This window comes from Phyllobates terribilis, unplaced genomic scaffold, assembly GCF_046119375.1.
Source record: "Phyllobates terribilis strain yellow unplaced genomic scaffold, ASM4611937v1 Scaffold_11__3_contigs__length_659146591, whole genome shotgun sequence".
In the NCBI taxonomy this organism is placed as follows: Eukaryota; Metazoa; Chordata; class Amphibia; order Anura; family Dendrobatidae; genus Phyllobates; species Phyllobates terribilis.
In genome coordinates this window covers 556,781,384-556,795,327 of record NW_027362771.1, presented here as the reverse complement: position 1 = coordinate 556,795,327, position 13,944 = coordinate 556,781,384, and the positions used below count along the sequence as shown (strand labels likewise).

The following is a 13,944-nucleotide window of genomic DNA, read 5'->3' as shown; positions in this document are numbered from 1 at the left end:
TTCACACAAATCTACAGATAGCTTGGGAGTAGGGAATAGTTGTGATTGCAGTCCTTTTAAGGACTAGGTTACAGCATTTCCTACGACTTTTATCAGGCAGGTCTGTGCTCTTAAATAGATAGGTTGGGAGTAAAGACTAATTGTGATTGCAGTCCTTTTCAGGACTAAGTTACATCAGTTCCTATCAGTTTTTGCCAGGCAGGTCTGTGCCAGTGCTGTGCAAGTTTTTTTTCACAGCATTTGGATAAATCTACCAGGTTGCAAATTGAATATAATTTTTTTCTGCATCTAGCTCTGAAAAAAAAATTGGGCTTCTAGCAGTGTGTGGGACTTGGTCTATTAGTCCATCTATACTGACCTCCATCAGGTTGCAAATTAAAAATTTTTTTTTTCTGCATCTAGCTCTGAAAAAATATTTGGGCTTCTAGCAGTGTGTGGGACTTGGTTTATTAGTCCATCTATACTGACCTCCATCAGGTTGCAATTTAAAAATAATTTTTTTCTGCATCTAGCTCTGAAAAAATATTTGGACTTCTAGCAGTGTGTGGGCCTTGTTCTTTTAGTTCATCTATACTGACCTCCATCAGGTTGCAAATTGAAAATAATTTTTTTCTGCATCTAGCTCTGAAAAAAAAATTGGGCTTCTAGCAGTGTGTGGGACTTGATCTAATAGTCCATCTATACTGACCTCCATCAGGTTGCAAATTAAAAATATTTTTTTTCTGCATCTAGCTCTGAAAAAAAATTTAGGCTTCTAGCAGTGTGTGGGACTTGTTCTATTAGTCCATCTATACTGACCTCCATTAGGTTGCAAATTGAATATAATTTTTTTCTGCATCTAGCTCTGAAAGAATATTTGGGCTTCTAGCAGTGTGTGGAACTTGTTCTATTAGTCCATCTATACTGACCTCCATAAGGTTGCAAATTCAATATAATTTTTATCTGCATCTAACCCAGCCAATACTTTTGGCCTAATACCACAGTTTGGCCACTCAGCTCTGCTCTGTCCCATCCATTGTTTTTTTGTGCAAACAACTCCAGAGTTGTGATTTAGTTAACCACCAAAATGAGTGGAAAAAGGCCTGCTGCTGGTGGAAAGGGAAATAGGCGTGTTGGGAAGGGGAAAAAAGGTTGTGTCCGTGGGGTAGGTGTTAAAGCAACAGTAACATCTGCAGAAGAAAGACCATCTTCCAGCCAAACTAAAATGTCTACTTCTTTTAGCGGACAATGCGATAAGATCCCTTTCTTACGGCCACGCCAATCGCTACAAATTCCAGATGAGGCACAAAAACAGCAGGTGCTTCAACGGATATCAAGTGCTCCTTTAAGTGGGCTCTCCTCCACCTCAACTTCAACATCACAAATACTCCAGTCCTCAGAGGTGTCACCCCAATCGCACTTGCTTCCTCACAGCTCCCAAATCTCCAGCTGCCCATCTGAGTATGGGGTAGAACAGATGGTTGAGTCTGCAGAGCTGTTTACTCATACTACAGCCTGGGAATCAGAGGTCGGCTCCAGAGCTTCTGTGAATCCAGACGAGGAAATGATCTGCACTGATGCCCAGAATCTTTATGAGTCGGATCCAGGACCAGACGCAGAAGGTTCTGACCATAATGTAGACCCTCATTCCCAAACTGTAACTCCTGTTGGTGGAGACAATGAGGAAGATGATGATGAGACTCAAATACCTGATTGGAGCGACAACTTTAGTTTTTTGGCAGGGCAGGAACAGGTTGGCTCTGAGGACGACGGGTGTGATAACACACAGGGTGATGATGATGAGGTTGGAGATCCCACTTACTGTCAACCAACAGTCAGCCAAGAGATGAGGTCAGCAGAGGAGGTGGAGGAGGATGCTAGTGACGATGAGGTCAAGTTGCGCCTTCCTGTACAGAGATGTAGTACTGGAAACAAGTCAACAACTGCATCCTCAAACACAACTCTGCTTCTGACCACAAGTCGTGGTGGCTCTTCAGGTCGCATGGGTGCTAAGCCTTGCATAGCCAGGGCATTTTTTCAGATCGATAAAGATGACCCAACTCGTGTTATCTGTAACATTTATCAGCAAAAGCTAAGTAGAGGCCAAAAAATACATAGTTTGAGTACTTCATGCATGAACCGGCACATGGACATGAAGCATAAGTTGCAGTGGGAAGCTCACTGTGCTACAATGCGGGCTAGCCGGCCGGGCCAACCACCGTCTGCCTCATCTTGTGCATCCATGGCCTCTTCATCCTCTGTGACTGGGGGGACAGCAGTCATACCTGTTTTGGGACGCAGACTTGCCACCTCTTTACCCGCAACAGCCAGCGTGATTGGCAGGTCATCATTTTCTTTGGAGGTTGTAACACCAGCTGGTGTTGAGCTCTGTCCGACATCGATAGCACCACCTTTGGATTAAGTCATCCTAACATGTCCGCCTGCATCTTCCTCACAGAACGGCAGTTTGCCGGGGATACCCTTATCAACCCCGTCTAAGCACAACAGCCAGCCCTTGGTCCCTCAGATGTGGACAAGTAAAAGACCATTTCCTCTTAGCCATGAGAAGGCTAAGAGGTTGAATTTCACCATCTGCAAGCTCTTGGTTACAGAAATGCTGCCTTTCCGCCTGGTGGACACAGAGGATTTTCGAGACCTTATGTCCGTCGCCAGGGAAGGCCGTGTGCGACAATGCTGCAAACCATGGTGCAGCCCTTTGCCGGGGCAATGTCACACACGTGCCTTGTATGGCTCAGTTGTTGAACCTGGTTGTCCAGCAATTTTTAGACCACTATCCCGGAATAGATGTCCTTTTGCAGAGGGCACGGTCGCTGTGTGCTCACTTCCGCCGTTCGCATCCCGCAGCTCAGCGACTTACATCTCTGCAGAAGTCGTTGGGCCTGCCACTTCACCGGCTAAAATGCGATGTGCCTACCCGGTGGAATTCAACTCTGCACATGTTGCAGCGACTGTGGCAGCACCGACAAGCCCTGGTGCAATACGTTCTGACGTATAGCCTGGGCCAACGAGATCCAGAGGTGGGGCAAATCACGCTGGAGGAGTGGTCTCAGATCAGGGACCTATGCACTCTTCTGCACAGTTTTGAAATGGCAACAGAGATGTTTAGTGCTGACGATGCCATTATCAGCATAATCACTATTCCGGTGATTTAAATGCTGGAGCACATGTTAAACAGAATTCGGAGTCAGGTGGTGGCACAAGAGGAGGTGGAGGAAGTAGAGGAGGAGGAGTTGTATGCGGAATTGCTAACATCTGCAAGGTCCAGACGGTCGGCAGCACCAAGGCGGCAGGCATGTGAGGGTGGGGGAGCTGGTTTTACCAGGGTGCATGGTAGCAGCCAAACTAGTGAGGAAGGTGCAGGAGCCCAGGAAGAAGTGGAGGACGGACTGATGGAAGACTCATCAGATGAGGGAGACCTTGATCACATTTCTGTTGTGCGAGGTTGGGGGGTGAGGACAGAGGAAGGAAGCATGATTGTTACCTCGCCACCAACACAACAGAGACTTGGTGCTCCTGGATGCGCAAGACACATGAGTGCCTTCTTACTGCACTACCTGCAACATGACCGTCGAATTGTGAGAATTAGAAATAATCCTGACTACTGGGTTGCCACACTGTTAGATCCCCGGTTCAAAAGTAAATTTGCAGAAATTATTCCTGCATTGAAAGGGATGCACACATGCAGGAGTATCAGCAGAGACTGTTGCAGAATCTTACATGTGCTTTTCCACAAAACACCAGTGGTGCATGTAGTGAATCTCACAGTTCCAACTTGCCAACCGTGGGAACGTCGAGTGTTCAGCACTCAAACCGTAACAGAAACACAGTATCTGCTGGTAACATCAATTTTGCGGAATCATTTCACCACTTTTTTATCCCATCCTTTGCAAGGCCACAGGAGACAAGAAGTCTGACACATAGTCAACGCCTAGAGACGATGGTATAGGAGTATCTCCAAGTAAACATTGAAGCCATGACTGTGTCACTGGACCCTTGCTCTTTTTGGGCTTCCAATCTGGATAAATGGCCGGAGCTCGCCACTTACGCCTTGGAGATCTTTTCATGCCCCGCAGCCAGCGTTCTGTCTGAACGTGTGTTCAGCGCTGCTGGTGGTGTGCTGACAGATAAGCGCACGCGGCTCTCCACTGATAATGTAGACAGACTCACGTTCATAAAGATGAACAAATCATGGATCCGAAACAACTTTTCTACCCCTGTGTCATCCTGGGGAGAGTAAAAGCTTGATGATTGGTTAAAATCACCTCACCAACCGTTTTAAGCTTTCAAATTACTAATCATGTTTATCTGTATCTTGGCTGGAAAATTATTTGGGCTTTGTAGCAGTGTGCAGCACTGATTCTATTAGGCCATCTATACTAAGCGCCACCAGATTTAAAATTACTAATCATGTTTTTCTGTATCTTGGCTGGAAAATAATTTGGGCTTTGTAGCAGTGTGCAGTAATGATTCTATTAGGCCATCTATACTAAGCTCCACCAGATTTAAACCTAATAATAATTTTTAGCTGCATCTAGCCCGGAAAATAATTTTGGGGCTCCGAGATGCGCAAGACACATGAGTGCCTTCTTGCTGCACTACCTGCAACATGACCTTCAGATTGTCAGAATTCGAAGTAATCCTGACTACTGTGTTGCCACACTCTTAGATCCCCCACACTCTTCGATCAACATTTTCATTTTAATAAAGAACAAAAAAATGGTCATTTTTGAAATTATAAGCATTAGCAGGTTATTACAAACTGAAATCAAACAGTTTTCAACTCAAAACTTTATTCTAGGTGATGTTACATTTGCACATAGGACCCATTGTTCGAAAGGAGCTTCTGAACTCTCTCGTCCATTGAATTTGTCAGGTTTTGGATGGTTTCTGCCTCAATTGTTTTGCATGAGGACAGAATACCCTCCCAGAGCTGTTGTTTAGATGTGAACTGCCTCCCGCCATCACAGACACTCCTTTTGATGATGCACCAGAGGGTCTGAATGGGGTTGAGGTCAGGGGAGCATTGGGGTCACACCATAAGTTTGTCCCCTTTTATGCCCATATCAGCCAGAGATGCAGATGTGTTATGTGCAGCATGAGACGGTGCATTATCATGCATGAAAATGATCTTGCTGTGGAATACACGGTTTTTCTTCTTGAACCATGGCAGGAAGTGCTGTTTGAGAAACTCCGCATACATTATGGAGTTCATCTTTACCCCTTCAGGGATCCTAAAGGGGCCAACAATCTCTCTCCCCATGTTTCTAGCCCAAAACATTACTCCACCTCCTCCTTGTTGGCGCTGTAGCCGTGTTTGCGTGGGGTGTCCATCAACCAGCCATCCTCCACTCCATCCATCTGGACCATCGAGCTTTGCACGGCACTCATCCGTGAACAAAACAGTTTTGATGTCAGTCTTCATGTATTGTTTGGCCCACTGGAGCCGTTTCTGCTTGTGTGCAGTGGATAGAGGAGGTCGACAGGATGGCTTACGCACAGCTGCCAACCTCTGAAGGACCCTGCATCTTGTTGTTCGGGGGACGTTGGAGGCACCAGCAGCTTCAAAAACTTGTCTGCTGCTATGACAAGGCTTTTTTGCCGCTGCTCTTTTAACCTGATGTAATTGCCTGTAGGAAAGAGTCCTCAATTTGCCCTTATCAGCACGCACACGTGTGTACTGTGAATCAGCTACATACTTCTTGATTGCCAAGACACTTCATCCTGATCATCGCACAATGTTGATTGTAGTCATGCCTTGACCTAAACACTCCACAATTTGTTGCTTCTCAGCAGCCGACACATCCTTTTTCTTTCCCATGTTGGCAGAAAATGTAGGCTGCTTAATAATGTGGGACAGCCTTCTTAAGTAGTCTTGTCTTTCATTGGACACACCTGCCAAACTAATTAGCACAGGTGTCTGCAGTGGCTTACAGTGATATAAAGAGCCCTGACACACACCACCATCAATGAGTTTAACTGACAAACAAACAAATTCTTCCCTTATGACTCCTAAACACTTTTTGCATAATAATTTGGAACACAGTGTACATGTGCTTTTCCACAAAACATCAGTGGTTCACGTAGTGAATCTTACAGTTCTAACTTGCCAACCGTGGTCTGTATGGAGTTTTTCAATAAATGGCCCAAAATTAAGATAACATAGACGGGAGAGGTCTCTATGAATAGGAATTCCTAAGTATTTGATACCCTGTGAGGGCCAGGCAAAGGGAAAGTTGGACTGGATGGAATCCTGTATGGATTTGGGGAGGGAGACATCGAGGGCCTCAGACTTCGCTGCATTGATTTTAAAATTTGACCATGTAACAAAGTGATCTATTTCAGCCATAACAGCAGGGATGGATACATGTGATTGAATGATATATACTAGGACATCATCAGCAAATGCAGAGCACTCGTACTCGGTGCCTCCCACCTCAATCCACCTAATATTGGGGTTATGGCGAATTGATGAGAGCAGGTGCTCCGTCACTAGGATGTATAAGAGGGAGGACAGAGGACAGCCCTGCCTTGTCCCATTGATGATTATGAAAAGTGATGAAAATGTTCTGACGTGCCCCCTGGGCCTTGGGACACCCGGAGCTGGACCCTTTTTGGTGGATGCTGGTGGTTGTAGTCTCCGTGGCGGCCGCCGGTTCCGTGGCTCAGGGTGGTCAAACCAGTGGCGGAACTATTTATGTGGTTTTGATGTTTAAATGTCTGACTACGCCACCCGTGGATTGCGGTCAGAGTGAACCGCCGCTGCAGGGCAGACCGCTGAGGCTGGTGTTGTGGGTGCAGCAGAGCGTAGTTTAACTCCCCACGGGAGGAGTATAGCCTCAGGGCAGTGTATGCAGATGATGGGGGTGATGGTGCAGGGCAGCAGCATTAACGAAACGGAGTCAGTAATGCAGTCAAGGGCCTTTACTCACAGTTCTTATTATCCAGACCACTTCTGCAGATAACGGCTGCCCACGTCGTACTGTGCTCACCAGGTGAGGGGCTCAGACAACTCCCAGATAACTTTGGAGCGCTTCACAGGACCCCCTTTGTGTGTCCATTGTCTGGCCTTTCTTACCAACGCTTCTGTCCGGCTGCCTCGGGCCTCCTCTTCGTAAACTTGGCGCCAGTTTCCCTGACCATATGTGGTGCCTTCCTAGCGGGTGTAGCGAGGGGCTGTGCCACATAAAATGTCACAGCCTCCAGTTTCTGGCTGAGGGTCGTTTCCCGCCTCCACTAGTTTCGGGGACCGGTCTCCCCCTTTGGCCTGACCCCTCCACGCAGGTGGATTCGGGCGTGTGGTGGCGACTCGCCCGTCCGCACCCCTGGGATCCCTTCGTTCCTCGTTCCTGGTGCCTTCTCCGCTCCTCTTTCTTCCTTCTCCCTCTTCCAGGCCTCTTCCAGGCCTTGCTCCCTGTCACTTCTGCTCAGACTTCTCTGCACTGAACTAAGAAGGTGCCCACCTTTTATACTCCCTTCTCAATGCACCCAGGAACTGCTTCCTCCCTTCTAGGTGATGTATTGCGATACATTGCCGTGATTTTTGGCTATAAAAGGGTCCCCTAGACCTCTACCCAGGCTTTTTAAGAGATTAATATATAGAATCATAGAATCATAGAATGGTAGAGTTGGAAGGGACCTCCTGGGTCATCTGGTCCATCCCCCTGCTCAAAGCAGGATTCACTAAATCATCTCAGACAGATGTCTGTCCAGCCTCTGTTTGAAGACGTACAATGAAGGGGAACTCACCACCTCTCGTGGCAGCCTGTTCCACTCATTAATCACCCTAACTGTCAAAAAGTTTTTTCTAATATCTAATCTGTGTCTCCTCCCATTTAGTTTCATCCCATTGCTTCTAGTCTTTCCTTGTGCAAATGAGAATAAAGATGATCCTTCTACAATGTGACAGCCCTTGACATATTTGTAGACAGCTATTAAGTCTCCTCTCAGTCTTCTTTTTTGCAAGCTAAACATTCCCAAATCCTGCAACCGTTCCTCATAGGACTTGGTTTGCAGACCAGTCACCATTCTGGTCGCTCTTCTCTGAACTTGCTCCAGTTTGTCTATGTCTTTTTTTAAAATGTGGTGCCCAAATCTGTACACAGTATTCCAGATGAGGTCTGACCAAAGAGGAGTAAAGACCGATAATGACTTCACGTGATCTAGACTGTATGCTTCTGTTAATACATCCCAGAATTGTATTTTCCTTTTTTGCTGCTGCATCACACTGTTGACTCATGTTCAGTCTATGATCTATTAGTATACCTAAGTCTTTTTCACATGTACTGTTGCTTAGCTCTATTCCTCCCATTCTGTATATGCTTTTTTCATTTTTGTTGCCCAGATGTAGTACTTTGCATTTTTCCCTGTTAAAAACCATTCTGTTGGTTGCTGCCCACTGCTCCAGTTTATTTAGGTCTTTTTGAATCCTCTCTCTCTCTTCTCTAGTATTAGCTATCCCTCCTAGCTTTGTGTCATCAGCAAATTTAATCAGTTTACCCTCAATTCCTTCATCTAAATCATTGATAAAGATGTTGAACAATACAGGTCCCAGGACGGAGCCCTGTGGTACCCCACTTGAGACATTCATCCAGCTGGATGTGAAGCCATTTACAACCACCCTTTGAGTCCGATCACTAAGCCAGTTATGAATCCACCTAACAGTTGCCTGGTCCATTGCATACTTGGTCATTTTTTCAATAAGGGTGGTGTGAGATACTTTGTCAAATGCTTTGCTGAAGTCAAGATATACTATATCTACAGCATTTCCCTGATCCACCCAGTCAGTGATTCTGTCATAGAAGGAAATTAAGTTAGTCTGACATGACTTGTTAGTTACAAACCCATGCTGACTCTGGTTAATCACTTCATTCTTATCCATGTACTTACATACATGTTGTTTAATAATTTGTTCAAAGATCTTTCCTGGTATAGAAGTCAGATTCACCGGCCTATAGTTCCCTGGGTCCACCTTCTTCCCCTTTTTGAAGATAGGAACAACATTTGCTCTTCTCCAGTCTTCTGGGACTTCTCCTGTTCTCCAAGAATTTTCAAAGATTATGGAGAGTGGTTCTAAAATTTCTTCTACGATCTCCTTCAGTACTCTGGGGTGTAATTCATCTGGACCTGGAGACTTGAACTCATTTATGTTAGCTAAATATTCCCTCACAATCTTTCTGTTTACAGATAACTTGGATTCTTCTATTCCTTTAAAAGGACAGTGAAGATCAGTTGATGTTACATTTTCTTTCTGAGAGAAAACAGATGCAAAATAGGAATTAAAAAGTTTGGCCTTCTCAACATCCTCTCTTACCATTTCTCCATTTTCATCCTGTAAAAATCCTATAGCATCTTTGACTTTTCTTTTACTTTTGACATACCCCCAAAATCCTTTTTTATTGCTTTTGACATCTATTGCAAGCCTTAATTCATTGTCAGCTTTAGCTAACCTGATACGTGCCCTGCAGGATCTGCAGACTGCATTATAATCTTCTTTAGATATGCCTCCCTCTTTCCATTTAATAAACATTTCTTTCTTTCTTTTTAGCATGTGTTTAAGTTCTGTGTTCATCCATCCTGGTTTCCTTAAATGCTTCCCATTCTTCTTACTTTTCGGGATTGTTAACGATTGTGCTTTGAGAATCTCATTTTTAAAATTTTCCCATCCTTCCTGGACATTTTTGTCCTTAAGGACATCCAGCCATTGGATCCCTCCTATTCTCTTTCTGAGTCTCTTAAAATCTGCCTTTCTAAAATCTAACCTTGAAGTTTGAGTCTTCACATGTCTTCCTCCTCTAGTTATCCAAAATTCTATAATAGCATGATCGCTGCCTCCTAGGGTCCCAGCCAACTTTACCTCCTCAACCATTTCCTCCCTGTTTATAAGGATTAGATCCAAAGTAGCAGATCCTCTTGTTTTCTCACCTACCTTTTGGAAGATAAAGTTGTCAGCAAGAGAGGATAAGAATTTGCTTGACCTGTTAGTTTTACTTGAGAGAGATTCCCAACAAATGTCTGGATTGCCAGGAGACTCTATGGAATGCTTTCTCAGCATCCAACAAGAGTATCTAATTACAAATTTTTAACTGCATCTAGCCCAGGAAATACTTTGTGCCTAGTAGCAGTGTGTGCTAGTCAGCAGATTATCCCAGCTGTTAAGCAAGCTACACCACCTGTAGTTTGGACACTTAATTTTTTCAAAGGAAATGCTTCGGGACCCCGGGATACTCAGTGAAGAGCATCAGGAGGCACCCCAAGGCATAGGGGCTGGGACTGGCGGTAGGACGCCTTGCGGTGGACCGCTGAGCTCGATCCTTATAAAAGCCTTTTAACTGCAGCAGCTTTAGTGGACGCTACTCGAGCTGGAATTACGCGGCTGCTGGCATGAGACTTGCCCTCCAATAGATCCTTGTAAAAGAATTTAAAGTGTATTCATTCAAATTAGAGAGACAATCTAAATTAAAAAGCTTAGAGCTGCCTCCACCACAGGGGGGCTCGCTCGACCCACCAGCGGACAGGCACCAGTATTAGGAGAGGGGGGCTGGCCGTCAGGGTCCACCGCGGCTCTGGCACAAACCCGGCGACACGGAGGTGGCACGGGCAGGAACGGACTGGCCGTGTCGGCTTCGTACTTCTTTGCTTTTAGAAGGGCATGGCATGCCTATATCTGTGTCTCCCCCTCCTTTTACTCCTCCACCTCTTTTCTTTTCACATGACTATATGTACTTGGCACTTTTCCATGTGTTAGTTGTGTCTTCTGAGCAGTTTGTCAGGTTTTGGACACCTTTGAAGGTGTTTTCTATGTGTTTCTATGTGTTTTTGTTTGCCTGCCATTGGTTTTAACGGTGTTCGAAGGTGTTCGACGAACAGTTCGACGAACAGTTCGGCGAACACAAGGGTATTCAACAAATTGAACCGAACTCAAACACTACGTGGGTGGCTCAACACTAGTTATCACCCTGAGTCTAATGGACAGACTGAAAGAAAGAACCAGGCCTCTCGCAGAATTTACTCTTAACAATCACCTCTAACAAACACCTCTGCTGGGTGTTCTCCTTTTTTTTTTTGCACTGGGAGACATCCATCTTTTGGTTCGTTCTCCAAATTAGGGTCGGCGGTGCCAGAGGAGGAGAATTTTTCCGGTGGTTTGGAGAGAGTTTGGACTAGTGTACGTTGCAACCTTCAAGAGGCTAACAAGAAGTCCAAGAAGTATTTTGACAGGAAACGTAAAGAGGTTTTGTTTACTGTGGGTGACATGGTTTGGTTGTCTTCGAAGAACCTGCGGTTGAGGATTCCCTCTTAAAAACAGGGTCCTAAGTTTGTGGGTCCATTTAAAGCGCTTCAGGTTGTTAACCCCTCTGCTGTTAGATTGGATGTCCCTACTTCCTGGAAGATTAATCTTGTGTTTCATGTTTCCTTGTTGAAAAAGGCTGACGTATCTGATAGGGACACCACTGTCACAGTTCCCCCTGTGTTGGAAGACAGCGAATTTGAAATTTCGCATATCTTGAATTCTAGATGGCATAGAGGAAGATTACAGTATCTTGTCTCCTGGAAGGGTTTTAGTCCTGAAGACAACTCCTGGGTAAGGACTGATGATGTCTCTGCTCCTAGGCTTGTTAAAGCTTTCCACAGGAGGTTTCCGGATAGGCCCGGGCCTGGAGGATCCGGAGGATCTTCATAAAAGATGGGGTACTGTTAGAACCCTCCTGTCAGTTTTTTCTATCTTGTGTTTTGCGGTCACATGACCATCTGCCTATATATTCCAGCTCCGCCCTTCAGGCTTTGCTGAACTTCAGTGTTGTTTGACTGTTTTGCTCGCCTGGCGCTTCGGTGCCTTTCTCTGTCAGTTTGCTTGGTCCTCTGGGACCTCTAGTACTTTTTGTCAGTTTGTCTTTTGTGTTCTACAACAATTTCTGTTTAGGAGGTGTTCCATTTTTGTCCCAGTCCTTAGTTCTTTTAGGGACCCCTCCCTTAATTCTATAGGTCTTCGTTCAGACTAGCCGAGGACGAAGGCGGGTCTGTTCACTAGGAACAGGCAGCCCACTACATCGTAGGGATTCAGCTTAGTCTTACTGTAGTGACAGCTTTCCCCTTCTTTCCTTAGTTCTTGTTGCAGATCATAACAGATATAGTGTTTACCTTGGTGGCCAAAAAGTTTAATTTTGGTCTCACCTGACCACAATACCTTCCTCCATACATTTGGGGAGTCTCCCACATGTCTTTTGGCAAACCCAAAATGAGCCTTACAGTTTTTGTGTGTGAGTAAAGGCTTTTTTCTGCCCACTCTTTCATAAAGGCCACCTCTATGGAGTGTATAGCTTATTGTTGTCATATGGATAAATACTCCAGTCTTCTTGAGTACTTTGCAGCTCCTTGAGGGTTACCATTGGTCCCTGTGCTGTCTCTCTGATTAATGCCCTCCTTGCCCAGGCTGAGAGTTTTTGTGGGTTTGCTGTGGTACCATGTTCTTTCCATTTGATGATAATGGATTTGATGGTGCTACGAGGGATCATCAGAGATTGGGTTATTTTTTTGTAACCCAAACCTGACTTGTACTTCTCAACAACTTTGTCCTTGACTTGTTTGGAAATCTTCTTAGTCTTCATGATGCTGTTTGGTTAGTGGTGCCTTTTGCTTAATGGTGCTGCAGCCTCTGTGGCCTTTCAGAAGAGGTGTGTATATGCTGACAGACCATGTGACCCTTAGATTGCACACAGGGGGACTTCCTTTCACTAAGCATGTGACTTATGAAGGTAATTGCTTGCACCAAAAATTTTTAGGGGCTTCATAGCAAAAGGGGTGAATACAGATGCACATGCCAATTTTTAGTTATTTGATCCCATAAATTTAATTTATAACTATATTTTTCTCACATCACTTTACCAAATTAAACTATTTAGTGCTGATACATCACACACAAATCGGATTACAAAAATATTTAAACACAGGTTATAATGTAACAAAATAGATAAAAAGCCAAGGGGCTGAATATTTTCATAAGCCACTGTATGTAGATAGTTGATCTTTCCTAACGTTCCCGATGAAGACTCTCCTGTTACTGAATAAGCTTGGCATAGTGATGATAAAGCTCACATCTGAGCTGACACCGATGAAGCCAGAGGAAATGTTCACGCAAATACAGCCACTGAGGAAGCAGCAAAAAGATCTACAGTCGAGAGTCTAGTATCAATGCAGACCAAGACCTCAGCAGCACCTGTCTCTCCTGATATTCCTAAATTCCTACAGAAGCAGAAGAAGTGGGAGCCACAGGGAGCCCAGCTGACTGAAGAAGGTCTGTGCAAAATGTGTAGTAAGCTTTGTCTGACACAAGTTCTCAACTTGTACTACTCGAAAAACTGTATGAAAAACTGTAAAGATCCCATAGAAACACCGCCCTCGTCCACTCTGCCAGTTCCAGAGATTGCAGATTGACTATATACAGCTACCACAACTAGGGGTATATGAGTTTGTGCTTGGTTGTGTTGATCTCTTTCTAGCTTTGCCTGAGGCATATCTGGTGCAGAAAGCTACTGCTCAGGTTACTGCTCAAAAACTCATGAAGGAGGTGGTATTTATATATGGGTTTCCTGAAGTGATAGAAGTACACATCTTACAGGAGAGATGAAAAGGGAGATTTGAAATCTCTGGGAATTGAGCATGCTTTCCACACTCTTTTTCATCCACATAGCAGTGGGAAAGTGGAAAGGCTAAATGGAACATTAAAGTTAAAAATCCAGAAGGTAAAGGAGGAAACTGGCAAGCCATAGACCGAATGCTTACTTTTAGCTCTTTCTTTAATAAAATACACTCACGTAGAAAATAAGTCTCTTAATGAGAAATCTCCAGTTTGATGTTGATGTACAGAAAATATCTGAAATAAGGGAGAAATGTTTACAAGAACACAATGCAAACAAAGACTAATGGTGGGAGAAGCATTCCCTTTCC

The 13,944-nt window shown here is 44.7% G+C and overlaps 1 pseudogene; it reads left to right on the top strand.

Annotated features, from left to right (window-relative positions):
- Positions 1-13,920, top strand: part of LOC141167361 (uncharacterized) — a 30,921-nt pseudogene extending 17,001 nt beyond the window's left edge.
- Positions 13,921-13,944: the final 24 nt, after the last annotated feature.